The 18,270-nt window shown below is 50.9% G+C and overlaps 1 protein-coding gene across 1 annotated transcript in view; it reads left to right on the forward strand.

Annotated features, from left to right (window-relative positions):
* The first annotated feature begins 12,833 nt into the window (after positions 1-12,833).
* CYTH1 (cytohesin 1) overlaps positions 12,834-18,270 on the forward strand; it is a 26,364-nt gene continuing 20,927 nt past the window's right edge. Inside the window, exons 1-3 of the mRNA XM_006886169.1 lie at positions 12,834-12,845; positions 14,958-15,041; positions 16,562-16,626. The gene's annotated coding sequence lies outside the window, so the exon portion shown is untranslated. The remainder of the gene's footprint in view (positions 12,846-14,957; positions 15,042-16,561; positions 16,627-18,270) is intronic.

Consider the following 18,270-nt stretch of genomic DNA (forward strand, 5'->3'; position numbering starts at 1 on the left):
TGTTTAGGTTCCAGGAGTCCTGGTGGCACTGTGGGGTGAGTGGTGGTGGACCGTCGGCCGGCAGGTTACTGATGTGAAGCCATCAGCCAGCCACTGCTTGGAAGGAGGCCGAGGCGGTCTCCTTCCCTGAACGAAGGTTTACAGGCTTGAAAGCCCTGGGGAGCAGTTCTCTTCTGTTCTCTGGGGCCATGGTGAGTTGGGATCTACTCAGTGGCGGTGGGGTTTAGGGGTGGAACGGCTCACACCCGGACAGGCTAACAACGGACAAATGGGTAATGGTGGGTTAGTCATGCTTACTTTGATTTTTCTTTTTTAGTTCCTTTGAGCTTTTTTCCAAGTTTGACCATTTGAGTTGTTCTTTTTATAATATGCTTTGTATGTCCTTTGCTCATGGGTTCATCTTTGATTTACTAATTTTTATGCCATTTTTGTGTGAATTAAAGGCATTAACCCACTGTCATACACTTTGCGTTTTTGAAATATCTTAACTTTTACCTTTTAGCTTATGGAATGGATCCCCCATTAAGAAGCTTTTAATGTTAATACAGTAAATTGAACAGACTTCATGATTTATTTTAAAATACGCTGTTTTCAGGTATACAGCTTTGTGGCGGGACAGCCCAGTCAAAGCCTCTGTGTAACTCCAGAGCTGCTGCTTGATCCCACACCAAGTCCCGTACCTGTGAAGCAGTCACCTCATGTACCCTCCCCTGGGTCCCACCACCGAGTTTCCTTGTAGAGGCTGTGAAAGAAGGAAGCCATCCAGTGTGTAGCCTTTTCTTGTCTGGCTTCTTTCACTTAGCATATTTCAAGCTTAGTTTTTTAGTCTGATGTGAGCTGTGAATCCAGCTTCTTCCTTCTTGTGTGTGTCCAGATCTACTTGTCTGAGCAGCATTTGTTGAAAGAGACTGCCCCTTCCTCCTTGAATGGGTCTGGCATTCTTGTCTAAAGCCCACTGTGGTGGTGGTGGTGGTGTGTGCCGCCAAGTTGGAACCGACCCACAGCTGACCCTTTTCAGAGTCAGTACATGGGTGGGGGGGTTCGAACAGCTTGCCTTTGGGATTGCAGTGCAGTTTCTTATTTCGAGGCCACCAAAGCGCTCTCTTGTGGTTTTATGATTTGTTTTGGGACCCTCAGTTCTGATCTGTTCACCTGTGTGCCCTTCCACATCACCACCCTGTTGTGATTACTGTGGCTTTGTAGTACATTTTGACACTGGGAAATGATTGTTCACCTTTTGGCTATTCTGTTTGTGTTTGAGGATAGATTTTTCAGTTTCTGGGGGGAAAAAGCTGTTGAGATTTTGATACAGATTAAATGGAATCTGTAGGTTACTTTGGGACACACGGACATCCCAGGAGGATTAGGTCTTGTGGTGTATGAATATAGTCCATTTATTGAAATATTCTTGACTATGTTTTAGCAGTATTGACCCTCACTGGTTAAACTTGTTCCTGCGTGCTTTGTTTAGGTGTTTTCCTCATTTCAGTTTCTGATTGTTCACTGCTATTATGTAGAAAGCCACTGATTTTTACATTTTCATTTTGTGACCTGCAAAGTGAATTCCGTTTCTAGCTCAAGATAGTTTTTATGGTGGATTCTTTAGGATTTTCTGTAAATGAGATCATGTCATTTGTAAATGGAAATAGTTTTCTTTTTCTCTTTCCTCTTTGAGCACTGCCTTTCTTTTTGCTTGACTCTTCTGCTTAGAACTTTCAATACAGTGTTGATTAGAAGAGGTGAGAGGGGCTGCCTTGTCTTGTTCTGATCTGAAAGGGAAGACCTCAGTCATTCACCATTGAGCTAGAGGTTTCACAAACACACACTTCAAGTTAAACTTTGATTCAGCTGGAATTAATTTTTTATATAAATGAGGCAGATACTCAATTTTAATTTATTAAAAAATGGCTACCTGACTGTCAGACCCAACACTATGGAATACGCCTACTTTCTGTAGTAGTTTTGAGTGCCAGCTATTGTTTTCATCAGGGAAGTCTGGTAGCACAGTAGTTAAAGCAGTTGACTGCTAACTGGAAATTGAGCTGTTTTAATTGAACTGCAGATGGAAGCCCCTCCTCTCACCTAACCATTCTCTTCTTCATATATATATATTTTTTTATTTTTTTTTTTATTTTACTATTCTCATTGGTGCGTTAGAACCACCAGCCCTGAGTTGTTGCCAAATGCCACTCACTCACCCAGAGGCACTTGGGAGAAAGGCCTGGGGAGCTGCTTCTGCTTCTGGAGACTCCATGACTGGAACCCCAGTGGAACACGATGCCACGTGTCCGGCACGTGGGGTGGGAGCTGACTCCCCAGCAGCTGGTTTAGGTGATGATGTCACATGAGAGAGCTTCTCATCGTATGAAGGAGGCTTGGTGGATAGAGGGGCGTGCTAAAAGCAAAGAGAAAGAAACCATGAGGAGACTGGAAAGGAGCCGGTGTGGAACCAGGGAAGAGGGGACAAGAGAGGCCTTCTAGCCGGATGACAAGAGAGGGGACAGGAGGGTGGACAGTGGGGGGAGCCATATTTTTGTAGAAACCATGTTCTTTTGCAGTTCAAACTACATAAATGTTTTATCAGTCATTTAGGATTTCTTTTCCATTTGCTCATATGATTCTCTTAAATTTGTACTACAATCTTGCCACTGAAGTATAATTATTCCCATCATGGCTATTTCCTAAAAGGCACTGGTTAGCATCCAAGCTTGAGTATTTGGGTCAAGCGTGGGGATAGTCGGGGAGTCTGCCTGCATTCCCAGGCTGGGCTGAAACTCAGAGTGGACATTCCATTGGTGCAGCAACCAGACCACACTGGTATTGCAAGGGAAGGGCCTCTGGGCGGGTAGGGGAGAGCTGCTGGCAGCCTCTGTCTCAGTGACAAGATTGGAGGCCAAGGACCTGGGGGTATTTTCAGATTGACCCCTAATTTATATCAGAGCAGTGGTTCTCACATCCCCTACAGACAAAACATGCACTCTCTCTCATATCTAGAAACATTTGTGGCTGGGAGGGGAGTTTTTGGCATTTGGTGGATGGAGGCTGGAGGTGCTACCCACCACCTGGAGATGCACAGGACGGTCCCCTAGCAGTGTCCAGGTTGGGGCCTGGGTTCAGGGGCATGAGTCTGCTCCTTGCCCATCCTGCCCTTGATCTGGACTCCGGCAGCCTCTACGCCTTGGTTTACTGTGGGTCCGCCCTGGACCTGTGGGTCCCTGTGGTGAGGCTTCTGTCCACCGAAGGTGGAGGGCCACAGCTCCAGGCCCTAGTGATGGCTCTGGTGGTCAGCCATCTTACCTCTCTGTCCCCAAGATCAGTTTGGCTAACTCCCTCTAACAAGAATTTGCTGGGATGTGATGATCCGTCCCCTCGTGGAGGTGGTGCTAGTGCGCTCTGTGGGAGGATGCCGTGGGTGGGAGGACAGTGGGGGGGGGTTGTCATGGGAGGGATGCTGTGGGGAGGACCTCGGGGAAGATGCTGTGAGGAGGACGGTGGGGAGGATGCCGTGGGGGGTATGCCGGGAGGAGGACCACGGGAGGATTACGGGGAGGATGCTGTGGGGGGGACGGGGGGGGGGCTGCCGTGAGGAGGCCGGTGGGGAGGATGCGTCTGTGCCTGTGCGGGAGGGAGGGCAGGCCCTGGCCTCCTCCAGGCTCCAGCAGGGAAGGGTTAAGGGCTCCCCGGGAGACGCAGCGGTCTGCGCTGCCAGGAGGGAACAGCGAGTGCAGCTTGGGAGCCAGTGCTGGCTGTGCGTCCCCTCCCCCGCGCCCTCCCTCCCGGCTGGGGGGGCAGTGGGAGGGGCCGATGTTATTGCATTCATGGAAATCAGCCTGCGAGGACGGGATCCGAGGACGGGATCGGCCGGGATCAGCTGGGCCGTGGCCCCCGGACTGCGCCTTTGTCCGCGGACGCCTCTCCCCCCGCCGGCCCCGGCACACATGCTGCGCCCCCCGCACCCCCTCGCGCCGTGGGGACACGCGGCCGCCCGGGGCCGCGGGGCTGGACCCGACCCCCATGGCCTCTGAGGAGCAGCGCGCTGACCTGCAGCCGCTCTGATGGTGCAGCGCGGGGTCGGCAAGGACACCCGGGCAGCAGGGTAAGAGGCGGCACGTCCGCACCCGGAGCGGGGGAGGGCCCGCGGCCAGTCGCCTCCATTGTGCCGGCCGCCCACCGCCTCTCCACCGAAGCAGAAGCGGGCGGCAGCCGGTCCTCTGCATGTCTGCCTTTGGGCACCGGGCCCGGCTCGCCTTCTAGTGCTTTCCACCCGCTCTGCTGCATAGATGTTCAAGCGGCAGCGTGATTCCTCTAGTTCCAGAGGTCTGCCTCCTGGGAGGTTAGAAATGGGCAGAAAGTGCAGAGCCAACCCGAGCCCTTTTCTGGGTTCCCCTCCCCGAGACTTTGGCCTTTACTCCTTAAGGGATTTGGAACTGGAACCAGGCGTGGACAGGAAAGGATTGTAGGGAAAGCAGCTGCTAAGAGGATGGGTGTCTGTGCACAGAAGCCGGGTCCCTGGAAGGGCAGGGTGCAGGGCCAAGTGCACGGCTGGCTTCTTAGTCACTTGGAGGGTTGTGGAAGCACAGCTGTGCCCTCTGCCAGTGGTGGCCACAGCAGCAGTGGAGAGGTGGGCACTGCAGGGCCCACAGCCCACCTCGGCTGGCCCCTTGCCTGTGTCCCTGCCAGATTGTGCAAAGGGAGCGGAGTCCGCAGCTGCTTGCTTCAAACAGAGCCCTTCAGACGGCATTGGAGCCTGAGCGTGCCAGGAAACGGTCAAGCGCCAGGCAGCCCCGTCAGAGGCCCAGCGTGGAGAATGGGACAGATCGGGTTCTGGAGAGGCTTTGCTGAGAGAAGTCACCTTTTCAGAATACAGTTTTATAACAGAATTGCTGTTACTCCAGTCACATTTGACCTGGTTTCTTTTTGGTCAGTCATGAAATGACGTTTCCATCCGGGGATTTGTTAAATCATAGCATTATGCACACTAAGTTGTTTAATCCTAGGATCTATTATCTAAAAAAGTGTTAATTCCCTTCTGTGTAAGAAAAAGGAAACCAACCAGCTGCCATGACCCCCAAGTGTATAGAGAAGTACTCCATAGGGTTGTCAGTGGCTGACTCCTCCAAAGTAGATGGCCAGGCCTTCCCCCCAAGGCTCCTCTGGGTGGACTTGAACCTCAGTGCTTTAATCTTCTGCACCACCCAGATGAGATTGTTGTTGGGTGAGGGTTTTCAGACTCAGGGGAGAGAGAATGCAGCTCCTTACCACTAAGCCACCACAGATCCTTACAGGTAAGATAGAAGAACAGACTTCTTTCGATGGAGACCGCTGGAGGAGCTTTTTGTGGACACTCCCAGCCTGGAGGTGGGCAGAGGGGAGGCCGTTCTGTGCCTGAGGAAGCTTGCAGTGTAGTTGGGATTAGCCCAAGGTCGCACAACCTGGACGTGACAAGTGGTGGCTCCCCTCCTTTGCTTTAATGAAGCCTCTTGGGAGGTGAGTTGTTAGGGAAGTGTGTCTGAGCTCAGAAATTGGAATGTAACTTTCTTAGAAACGCAGAATATGCTAATGAAATTTTTGCTCTGCTGACTTGTAGGTGGTTGACTTGGTAATTTTTGCACAGAACAAACTAGAATAGTCTGAATAAGCGTGTTGCTTGAAGGCACCTCTCACCTCTTCTTTGAATGCCAATTTATGCTAACCACATGCTAATTATGCTCGTTTTGGCCCTGGTCTGTGTGCAAACTGTTTTTAAAACCTCTTAGGCTGTGAGTTGGTGGTTAACCCTTCAGTCAGTCTTAAGTCAGGTCAGTCAAGCTGTTGATGTTGGAGAGAATGAAACCTGATTTGATTTATGGAGGCGAAGGGCAGGAGACCAGTGAGCTCCTTGTCCCCGCATCTCTGGAGGGCACCTCTGACGGGGTGCATTGCCAGCATTTTTATGTCCTTCATCTTAGTGGAAAATACTTGAATTTTGCTTGTTGGGCAAGTTTTGGAGTTCACCATTTCCAGCTTTCAAAGGTTTTTCTGAATGATTGGTCCCCAGAGTTGATAGACTGCGGCCCAGGTTGGAGGAGCTTGTCAGCATGTCCCTGGCATCACGTGTGTTCTCAGATCTGCCCACCTCTTCTCCCCATCCTGCTGGTCTCCCTTCCTGAGGACTGCCCAGTTAACAGGCGACGCTCTGCTCTCTCCAGTGGAAGCCTCAGCCATGTCTCTTACTCGTTACAACTTTGAGGGTTTTTTTGTCTCTTGGCTTTTACCAGCGTTTGAGTTTTAGTCTTAAAGTTTTATCTTCAAAGTCTGACCTGAATCTGGATGTGCTCCTGGAATTGAGCTTTGTGAATACTGAAAATGACTTGACTTTCTAAGTGAGAAAAAGAAAAATATAGTCCACACAACCAGCCACTTCACCTGACTGTCTCTGACACACCTACTCCCACCACCTCAGGGACTGGATCAGTCCATCTCATCGACGGTTTTCCTCTCTTGTGCAGTCCTTCCACCCTTCCAAGCATGATGTCCCTTGCAGGGACTGGTCCCTCCTTGCAGCATGCCCAGGCTGTGTCACACGGAGCTTCAGAATCCTTGCCTCCAAGGAGCAGCCTGGTTTCACCCTCTCTAGGATGAACCTGTTTGTTCTCCTGTTTGTCCACACCATGTTCAGCACTCTCTTTAGCACCACAGTTCAAAAGTACCAGTCCTTCTTCTGTTATCCATAGTTATTGTCCAGCTCTTGGTTGCAAAACAAGTAATTGTGAAGACCATGGACTGAATCAGTCGCACCTTAGTCTCCAGACTGACATCATTGCTCTTCAGTACTCTGGAGAGGTCCCTGAGAGCAGACTTTCCTAATGAAATATCCCACAGACTGCCAAAAGAACAAACAGAAGAAGGTGCAGCCAGAGAGCTTCTTGGAAGCAAAGTTGATAAAGTGCCATCTCCTATACTTTGGGCAGCTTGCTAGGAGAAGGGCATAAGGCTTGAAAACATTGAAGGTTGGCAAAAGAGAGAGACCTCTGAGTCAGATGAATTGACACAGTGACTGCAGCAGTGGTTTCACATATGCCCAAGATTGTGAGGATGGCACAAGGTAGGACAGGGTTCAGGTCTGTTGTTCATAAGGCCACTGTCATACTTGACTCATTGGCACCTAACAAGAACAACAACAAGTGAGGCACAAAATTACATCTTATCATCAAGAAAACAAAAATTCTCACCACTGCATCAACATCAGGATAGATGGGGAATATTGAAGTTGTTGACAATTTCAACTTGCTTGGATCCACAAACAACAGCCCCCAATAACAGTAGTCAAGAAGTCAAAAGGCAAGTTGCATTGGGAAAATCTGCTGTCCAGAGTGCTACAGAACAGTGATCCCAGTTTAAAGACTAAGGTGCATCTGAACCAAGCTGCAGTATTTTCAGTGACTTCCTATGGAGCTGAAAGTTGGACAGTGGATAAAGATGACAGGAGAATCGCTGTCTTTGAATTGCAGTGCTGATGCACAATGCGGACTATCCCGTGAACCGTCAGAGGAGCAAACGGCTCTGTCACGGAGGAAGGGCAGCCAGGGCCCTCTTGAGAGGCGAGGATGGTGAAACGTGGGCTCACATACTGTGGGCATGTTGTCAAGAGGGACCGTTCTTGGAAGAGGACATCACACTGGGAAAGGTAAGAAGATCAGAAAATGAGAAGATTCCCAACAAACTGGATTGACAGAGTAACTGTTAGCAGTCAGCTTGAGCATGTCAGATTGCGAACATGGCCAGATTCAGATCTGCTAAGATCCCTGAGTCGTAGTTGACGTGACAGAACCTAACACAGGGAGGCACCCTCAGCTGCTAAGTGTGGGCTGGGTCAGACCCCTACCCTCAAGTGCAGGGCCCAGCAGGAAGCAGAGAATATGGTTTGTGCCCTTGGGGTGGGTCTGCACACGGTTTTGCCATGATCTGCCCTCTACCTGTTGGGGATTCAATATATTTTGAACAAGTCAGTGCTAACACAGTTGAAAGGCATTGATTGGAAAGGGAAGATGAGGTAGACATGCAGAGATCAGAAAGAGCCCTGGGCTTGATGGGCACCTGGTCATGTGCTTTACCTCTTCTCCAGGTATCATACTGGGCTGACAGCGAATGGGGGACACGTGAGGCCCAGCGAGGCTCCTCGCTCGCCAGTGCTCTTTCTGGGGTTTCCCAGATGACAAGTCCCCAGGATTTCCTCTTGGGTCTTGAGGGAGAAATGAATGGTCATTGTGTGCAGGGTTGGTCCACACAGGTGCGTGCCGGCCTGTGTGGGCAGGAACACATGTGCAGCCTTTCATATGTACTCAGCCCTCTGTCAATGAACTTTGCATCGAAGCTTTTCAGGTGGAGCAGTCTGGTCGTTACCTGAACAGGTAGTTTCTCGTCAGTGGTTTCTGAGAGGGCTGGTTGGGAGAGGAGCAGGTGGGAAAGGGGCAGCTGTGTTTGAGCTCTCCACTGGTGCAGTCTGACAGGGGGTTTGTTCCCTGCTTTGAGTCTTTGTTGTTATGTGCCTGTCACTCATGGCAACCCTGTGTATGATAGCTTTGAACCCTGCACTATCCAATGTCACTGATTTCTATAGATCTCCCCTCCATTATCCCAGTTACTAGGTCAATCCATCTCATCTAGGGTCTTCCTCTCCTGCACTGTCCTTCCTCAACCACTGGTCCCTCCTGGCCATGTGCCCAAAGTATGTGAGACAGAGCTTCAGAATCCTTGTCTCCAAGGAGAAACTTGGTTTCATCCTTTCCAGCACAGATCTGTTTGTTCTGGCAGTCCATGGTATGCTCAGTACTCTTCTCCAGCACCACAGGAATTAATTCTTTTTCTATCCTTATTAGTCATTGTGTAGTTTTCTGACACATAGCAGGTAATTGTGAAGACCATGGCCTGGATCAGGCGCACCTTAGTTTCTAGCCTGACACCATTGCTCTTTAGTAATTTGGAGAGGTCCCTGACAGCAGGCTTCCCCACTGCATTTCATCTTTTGATTTCTTGATTATGGAGCTGAGCAAGGTGAAATTGTTACCAACCTCAATCTCTTCTCCATCTGTTGCGGTGCTGCCAGTTGACCCAGTGGTGGGAATCTTTGTCTTCTTGATGTTGAACTTCAGTTCATATTGAAGACTCCAGTTTGCAGCAAGCACTTCGGATCCTTCTCAGTTTCGGCAAGCAAGGTGTGTCATCTGCATAAAGCAGGTTTTTGATGAGTCTTCCTCCAATCCTGATGTCACATTCCTCCTTTTAAAGTCTAGCCTCCCAAATAATCTGCTCTGCACACAGATTGAAAAGGTGTGGAGACAGAACACATCCCTGATGCACCTTTTCTGATTTTGAACCATGCCGTTTCCTTGCCCTCTTCTGATGACTGTCTCCTGGTCCAAGTGTAGGTTTCGCATGAGCACAAATCAGGTGTTCAGGGATTTGCTGACGGTCAGAGGATTCAAAGCAAGACAGAGATCCAACCCACACTAGCGATGGCAATTCCTGGGCTTCACACATGGGAAGTTTCTGGATTTGGCTTTGCCTTTGAGTCTTTGCCTTCAGTATAACCTTCCCACACTTCCTTCCACTTCCTTGCCACTGGCTAAGTGCTTCCCTGCTGTTATGAGCCCAGCATGGTCCCTTTAACCACTGGAGGTCAGCTAAGGGCATCATGGTGGGAAGTCTGATTTAATCCCCTCTAAGCAGAGGCTTCTGTGGCCTGGAGGGTGGCTAAGGTACTGTCTTGTTCTTGTGCACTGTTGTGTCGGAACCGACCCATGGCTGACCCCACAGCAGGTTTTCAGGGGTTAATCGCACAGGAGGGGAAAGCCCATTGTTATCCCTTGGAGCAGCTGGTGGGTTCAAACCACTGCCTTCGGGGTTGCAGCACAGCTTCTTGCCACTAGGCCCCTAGGCCAGTGTCTCAGGGGTGCTTCATGGGTCTGTGACCACGAGGGTTGTCTTCTCTGGCGCTGCTGCAGAGCAGAAGCCTCTCCCCCAGAGCCCAGCGGCTGTGCCTCGGGCTCTGTGGCGGCCAGGCTTGGAGGACAGAAGCCCACCATGTGCTTTTGCACAGTGCCTTGGAAGAGCGCGGGGATGCGGCCCTTTGAGACAGTCCTCCTTTGTATGCCCTGTGCACACTGTGTCCGGGGCTGCTGCTCAAAGCTGCAGGGCCTCAGCCAAATAAAGAGCCGACAGCTGCCCTCGCGTGGCTCCGCTGCGCCCACCAGCACAAAGGCCCCTTGTGCTTGAAGGCACTCTGGAGAGGAAGGGCTAGGCTGCCCCCTTGGCTGTAAGCAGGAGACCTTGGAAATGACCCTTTGCAGGAGGAATTCCTTCGACCCATCTTGGGGTCTGCCTTCTCTTGAACAGGTTGGAGGGGTGACCGCCTGCCCATTGTTGATGTGTCAGGTGCCGTTGACCCTATGAACCCTGTCTTGTCCTGTGCCATCTTTGCAATTCCTGACACAGTAGAGCCCACTGCAGCAGTCACCGTGTCATTCCACCTGGTTGAGGGTCTTCCTCTCCTTCACCGACCCTCCACCCTTCCCAGCATCATGTCCCTCTCCAAGGAATTGTCTCTCCTAGCAGCATGCCCAGAGTATGTGAGGCAAAGCCTCATCGTCCTTGCCTCCAAAGAGCACTCCGGCTGCACCCTCTCCAGGATCTGTTTATTTGCTCTTTTGGCCGTCCATGGGATGTTCAGTGTTCTTCTCCAACACCACAGCTGCCCGTGGGAAGCTATTTCCCCACCCCTTTTGTGCTCAGGCCGGTGGCAGGGGCACCACAGTGAATCTGCTGCCCTCCCTAGAGATGGTGCTCTTAAAGAGACCAGGACCCCCACCTCCTTGACCTGTGCAGGCGCGTGGGGGCAGCTTCACTGGATGAGAAAGAGTTGTTTGTTGCTCTGCCATCTGGCTGAGCTCCAGTTTAACCCTGATGGCAGTGCAGAAAAACTGACACAGATACAAGCCCTGTCCGTGTGCGGATGTCACCTTTCCCCCAACACTGGCATATGAAGTAGGTGAGAGTCCCCTCCCAGAACAAGTCTCCTTCTGCCCTGGCCCATTTGTTGTTGTTGTTGTTGTTGTTGTTGTTTTCTATTTATTATTATTATTAGTGTGTGTGTGTGTGTGTGTGTGTACCGTCAAATCGGATCTGACTGGTACAGGAGGAGATTGTCCCTCCTTTCCCAGCAGAGCATCTGGTGGATTTGAACCGTGCGCCTCTGGGACTGCAGTGCAGCATCTTGCCACTAGGCCACCAGAGCTCCCCTTATTAACCCCTGGCCCATTTGTAAATGTCAGTAGTAAATACACGGATTTGGCGTGGGGGATGGAGGGGTGTGTGTGTGTTTAAATTTTAAAAAGGCAGAGCAACTCTGGAGTTCTTAAGCCCGTTACCTCCCATTCTTCCTAGACCCCTCTCCTCAAATGAACTTTTTCTGGGTTTGGATCTTCTAGTAGGCACTGCCCAGTTCATGTTGAATCTTCTGATGTCTGTGGCCATTCGGTCCACATGCAGGATAATCTCCTGACTTCTCTGGAGGTGCATGAAGGCACAGTCCTCTTTCACCGCTCCTGCCTGTCCCTTTGGACCGCTTTGTCGCGATTTTGGGTTCCTCTGTTTTCTCCTTGGAAACAGTCTTGAGAGGTGTTGCCATTTGAATGGGATGATTTTCTTCATCTCATAGTTTAAAAAAAAAATCCCTGACTTTAGATAGGAGAGAAAATGTGTAAAGAACCATTGGAATATCTGTATGTTGATGCCTTTTAACTCTACATTCAAAAACAGGAAATAAAGTGTTAATGTAAAAAAAAAAAAAAAGGAAACCTCCATTAGTATATTTAAGACATCCATTTCTCTTCCATCATCTGTCTTCTGACAATCCCTCCTGACTTCCTGAGCACTCTTTCCTCCACTCAGGCCCGTTCCTGCCTCCCACGTGCAGATCAGAGTAGACAACACACTTGATGTTCTTCAACCTGGGCTGGTTCTGACAGAGGCCAGCAGGCAGCCCTGGAACAGGGTGACGGGGACTCAGCTTGGGCCAAGTGTGGGTCCTTCCCGCTCAGAGGACACTGTGCCCAGCATCATGATCGAGTGGACCTTCTGCTCCCAGGACGGCCTGCTCTGTGACCTTCCTCCTTGATGGCATGGTTTCCTTTGGTTTTTCTTGTTTCCAGCGGCCTCCTGTTCTCATTGAGAGAACATCAAATACTATCTTCAGTACAGATGTCTGTACTGCTTCCTTGTTGGTTCTTGTGTTTGGACTCTGTTTCCTTTTTTGTGAGGGTATTCTTAGGGTCCTGTCTCCTACCAAGCTATGTCAATGTCCCGTCCTCGTCTGTGGCCATGTGGGCGTGAGACCTGTGTGAGTGCCACTGTAAGTGTGCAGTCCTGTAGGCATGAGGCCCTGAGTGTGAGTGTATGACCCTTGTGCGTGTATGTGGCAGTGGCCGTGTGGGTAGGTGTGGCCTGCGTGTGTGTGAAACAGCTGTGGGTTGTTCTCAGTTCCCTGTAGCCACGTCTTCCTTCCGTATCAGGAGACTTGAGTTGTGGCCTTCCAGCATCTCTGAAAAATGTGGGGCCAGATGGCTTCTCATTGGGTAGTCAGGGCCCCACCACCTCGGGAACACTGGAGATGTGGACGGTCTTCTCCAGTTCTTGCTGCCTAAATCTTTACTTTAATCTCTCTGAGATTAAAAAAATAATAATTTTTTTAAAAATTAATTCAAGATTTCCATTAATTGGTTTTTTTTTAAAGTTGCTTTTATTCTTATTTTCAAGTCTTTTGTAAGAGTGTCCCAACTTTTTTTTTTGGAGATGAGGAAGGTGGGTACAGGTGAGCACTGAGGCCCCGAGGGTGCCCTGAGGTCGTGGGATAGTCTGGTATTTTTCTGGTATTGAAGTGGCCTCTTTGGAGCACTTTCTCTCAGGTTGGGATTTGTCAGTGACGTTCAGGCTGGGCTCAGAGTGGCTTTGTCTAGAAGGGTCAGTTTGTCAGCCCAGGTGGCTCCTGGGCTTTTCACCCAGCCCCTTAGTGGTTAAGAGGAGCCAGCATCTGCAGGAGACACGGCTGAGGGTCCCCTAGAGAGGAGAACCCACGTGGGCTTTGAGGGTTCTTCTGGAGTCCTGGGGTTCACAGAGAAGGAAGTTTTCCAGTCTCTAGAGAAGGACTCAGACTTCGAACCATCAGTCCATTTCCCATGAGGAGCTGCAGCCTCTGAGGTGGAGGATAGAGGACAGGGCTTTGAGACGTGCACTTCTGAGTCTCGGACAAGCTTTGTGGGCACTTTCTGGAGACGGCTCAGGGGAAGCTGGCGAGAGGGAGAATGAGTTTTTCCCAGGGGTCTTCACTCCTGTGGAGGCTTGTTTGTGGCCTAACACCTCCACTCTCAGATTGTGAAATGCCAGGGTAGTGAAAGCTGCTCAGTGTGGCGGGGACGACCTCCTGTACAGGTGACAGGTGTGATGTGGTGACACCCCTGCCCTGCACTGTTGGGTAGAAACAGGGTGAGCTGCAAAGGCAGTGTCCGCTAATAGCAGTCCCTGTGAACTTGGATAAAACCATCGTTTTCTGTAATCTGATGCACTAATTATCACTGGCTCCATCTGTGTGTGGGGGGGCATTGAGTCGATCCTGACTTGTAGGGACCTTATGTGACAGAGTGGAGTGGTCTCCGACAGTTTTCTTGTCTATAATTTCTTCTCCTTTAATTTTTTGAGAATACACAACGCAAAACACACCATTTCTACTTGTATTTTGTTGAGAAATAATCCTTGGAGAAAGACATCGTGCTTGGGAAGGTTGTGGGGGTGGACCTTCAGCAAGGAGGACTGACACAGTCACTGTAACTGGGCTCTGGTGTGACAGGAGGCCACTGAGGGCGCAGGGCAGGGCAGGGTCTGGTGTCCATAGGTGGCATGAGCGGTACTTTATTTGACGGCACTTAGTTGGTGATAATGATTGCATTCTTTGAGGTGGGCCACTTTTCTCGCAGCTCCCCTTCCTCAATTGCAGTCACTGGCCTCTGAAATTTGCCCGTAGTTTTTGTGAGAGCACGTCTCCAGGTCTTTTGTCCTGAGGAACCTGCTGGTGGTGGTCGAACTCTGGACCTTTTGACTTGGCCAGTGCTCCCCCCCAGGCAGGGCTCCCTCCAGTGTCTAATCCGTATATAACATCAGTGACGTTTTCCTTCGCTAGGACAAGGTCTGGTGTGTGTCTCCGTCTTGGGTACTTGCTCACGTCTCAGGTGCATCACCGGGGCCTGCTTGGGGCTAGTGGTCCGCCATCACAGGTGCGCTCCGACTCAGCTCGCTGGACAAAGAAGGCCCCTCACTCTGGCCGTGAGCAGGAGAGCAGAGCCCCTGGGCTGCGTTCTTCTCACAGGGAGACCGTGAACGGAGTCACTCAGCTGAACGCAGGAACTCACCAGAGACCATTGTTCCAACTGTGTGTGTTGGGGGTTAAGGCGTGAAAGAAGGGTCCTCACGTTCCAGGGCCGAGCTAAGCTTGGCGCAGAGCCTTCTAGATTTCTCTCTGTCAGTGTGCATTCTCCTTCCCCCGCGGAACGGGCAGGCTGTTCTTGGTCTCCTGGAACGTGTGGGTAACTCGCCTCCCCGTAGAGCTGGGCTCTGTGAGGCAGTCCCGGGCCTCCCCCGGCGAGGAGGGCACTGGCCAAGGAGGGAGGTCTCACTCGAGCCCAGGTGGTCTCCCCCCCTCCCTTCCAGGTGTTCTTTCCTGAGAGCTTTTCCTTGGTGATCCTGGTGGGGAGTCGCGATTGTTGGGCGCTGTGTGTGTCTAGTCACAGTGGCCCCGTCCTGCCCGGCCCTCCCAGCTGCGGCCATGTCCGAGCACGCACAGCCTCCTGGCTGTCGCTGGTCTCTGAAGCTGGTCCCCTGTGTTTCTGGTGGGAGGAAGGCGTGCTTGCTAACGCGCCTCTCTTGTTGCAGTTCCCAGTGACCTGACACCAGAGGAGAGGCAAGAGTTGGAGAACATCCGGAGGCGGAAGCAGGAGCTGCTGGCCGACATACAGGTGGGTGGACGGCAGGGCCCTGGGCTTCCCCACAGCTGACTGGGCACAGTCCACCCGTGGGAGACCTGAGCCGCCCTCCGTGCCGCCGCCAGCCCGGCTGGGGCTGGTGACCACCTCTGCTTCCATGACAGTGTGAGCTCCGAGGAGCTGCAGCTGGCCAGTTGTCCAGCAGCTTGGAAGCAGAGCTCGTGCCTCCTGCGTCTCGTCTCTGCGGTCCCCGAGCGGCGCCGGTGCAGAGCACGCTGGGGGCTCAGGATCCTTGCCGCCCAGTGACCACTGAGAGGCACTGTTGGTCTCCATTGCTTCACCTCTGAGGTTGTTGTCATGAGTAAATAACTTGATTTACAGCGGTCCCTACATGTTCCAGCAGCAGTAACTTAATATTTTTCTAAACTCCGTTTCAGACCTGCCAGACTTTACAGGGGATAAGTTACAGACTTGTTAGTTGACTTATCCTGACCCTTAGTGCAGCAGATGTGTTCTGGAATTCTTGATAAAACCTCGAGCGCTCAGGGAGGGGCAGCCCTTGACCACCTAGCAGTACTGTGGAGGAGGAGGACTGCCTGGGAGTCTCTTTCTCTCTCTCTCTCTCTGTCTGTCTGTCTGTCTGTCTCTCTGTCTCTCTCTCTCTCTCTTTCTCTTTCTGTGTCTCTCTTTCTCTCTCTCTCTGTCTGTCTCTCTCTCTGTCTGTCTGTCTCTCTCTCGTCTGTGTATCTTTAATTTTTTTTTCCTGATGTGATTCTGTTCTGAGGAAAGCCTGCGTGGGGAAGCCAGGCGACAGTGGAGGGCCTTGGCCTGGCCCCACATTCCCTCACTGGCCACTAAGCGGCAGTGCTGGCTCAGCGTCCGTGGAGGCCGCGTAGTTCAGCCGGCCCTTCTGTCAGGTGTCTTCTGTAGAAGGCAGCTTTGGTCCTACAGACTGCACGAAGGCAGCCTTTTTTTGTTTTAGCTGAATATCCATTTCTGTTGTTGTTAGTTAGGTGCCATTGGGTTAAGGGACTCCTAGCAGCCCCTGTACAGCAGAGCCAAACCCCGCTGAACCCTGTGTCTGTGCCGGACAGGCTGCCGGGGTGCAGCCCCTCGTGAACTCCTGTGCGAGTCCGTGGACTGGAGGATCTTTTCCGCTGACACTGTGTATAATTGCCGTTTGCTTTCCTAAACCGTAAATCCCGTGATGTCAGAAGCTCTGTCTTTTCACCTTTGTAATTCCTTGAATAGAGCACTCTGGCAGCCTGAGTGGTAAGGAATTAGGAGAAGGATGGGCAGTCTCCTCCCGTTAGATTACAGTCTCTGCAAACCTGCCTCCGGTCAGCTGTTGGGCCGGTCTGACTGGACTGCTTCGTATCTGCAGGGAACTGTATAAACAGTTATGCTAACCAGGCACCTTCTCGTGGTTGATACGTTCTGGATGATTCCCTTTTCCTCATTTGTGTCGTGTCCGGGTTAGTGGGAGTTAGGGGAAGACTTCGGGAAGGTCTGTGCCGTCTCCTCCTGCTAACTGTGGACTGTTGGCTTTGCAGAGGCTGAAGGATGAGATAGCAGAGGTCGCTAATGAAATTGAGAGCCTGGGCTCCACAGAAGAAAGGTGAGTCTGTCCTTCTAGGGATTTCAGGGCGCAACCGCCTGCGATTGTGCCCTCATGGCACTCGCAAGGAGAACCCTGCCTCTGTGTGTCTGCCTTCCTGTGACCCCACACCTGCGGCGGCCTCCTCTCCCTGGAGGCGCATCGTGCTGCCCTTTCTGCTCTGTACCTGCAGGCGCAGGCCCTCAGAGTGGAGAGGTCAGGTCTGGGCGCCTGGCAGGGGCATCAGGAGCTGTACGTCACCCAGGGGTCTTAGTGTGAATGGCTGTCTTTCCCTCCTGTGGTCCACACTGCTTGGATAGTAAAGGTGGTTTCTCCCTGTACAGTGGACAAGCTTAAAAGAAGAATTAAGGCACACTTTCTCCAGGCTGGCTCTCCGTCCTGTTGGGGTCACATGGCAGACAGGAAAGGGCAGTGCAAAAGGATGAGGACTTATTTGCAGGGTTGGTTCCCCCCCAGCTATATGAAGAGCTAATGACTTTAGGAATTTAGTTTTGAATGGGGTTCCCAGACCGTTTTCTAACTGTTTAATACGATACATGGTCTGTTTTTAGTACACCCATGTCTGTATTTTTTTAGGCCTAAGACTCTCTGTCTGGCTATGTAAGACTGTTTGATTTTGTTGTTTTAAGTCAGTCTGAATGGTACCAGCAGTGAACCTTGATGTTCTGTACAAAGAGACCAGCTCTTCAAGGTGTCTGTCTCATCAGTTGGCATCATAGCTTTCTTAGTTTTGTTTAAAAACCCATAGTCATTGATACCAACTCATTGTGACCCTCCATCAAGTATCTAAAACTCTAAATCTTTATTGGAGGAAACTACCCATCTTTTTCTTACGGAGCAACTTGGAACCACTGACCTTCAGTTATCAACCTGATAGGGTCCGCGTTATGCCAGCAGGACTCCATTCCAGACCCAGCTGAAGATCATCCAGAAATGACTGAAATTGTACATCGGCAGAGAACTACCAGAGGTGCAGGCTGGGTTTAGAAGAGGCCATGGTACTAGGGACATTATAGAAAACATTAGATGGATCTTGGCTGAAAGCAGAGAGTACCAGAGGAATGCCTCGCTGTGTTTCATTGACTGCGCAGAGGCATTTGCCTGTGTGGATCACAACAGACTGTGGCTGACCTTGAGAAGAATGGGAATCCCAGAACACTTGATTGTGCTCGTGCAAACCTATACTTGGACGAGGAAGCAGTAGTCAGACAGAGCAGGGAAACACTGCATGGTTCAGGTTCAGGAAAGGTGTGTGTCAGGGATGCATCCTATCTCCATACCTTTTCAGTCTTTATGCAGAACAAACAGATCATTCAAGAGGCTGGACTTTATGAAGGGGACTATGGTATCAGGATTGGAGGAAGATTCATCAACAACCTGCATTATACAGATGACACAACCTTGCTTGCTGAAACTGAAGAGGACATGAGATGTTTGCTGCAGAAGGTTAAGGACTGTGGTCTTCAATATGGATTAAAATTTAACATCAAGAGAATGAAGATTTTCACCACTGGGCCAGTTGCCAGCTTAATGATGAACGGAGCAGAGATTGAGATTGTTGATTTCATCTTGCTTGGTTTCACAAACAACACTTTTGGCATCACTAGTCAGGAAATCAAAAGATGTATTGTACAATGACAAACA

Source organism: Elephantulus edwardii, unplaced genomic scaffold (assembly GCF_000299155.1).
Source record: "Elephantulus edwardii isolate Elephantulus edwardi_28Jun2011 unplaced genomic scaffold, EleEdw1.0 scaffold00048, whole genome shotgun sequence".
NCBI classification, from domain to species: domain Eukaryota; kingdom Metazoa; phylum Chordata; class Mammalia; order Macroscelidea; family Macroscelididae; genus Elephantulus; species Elephantulus edwardii.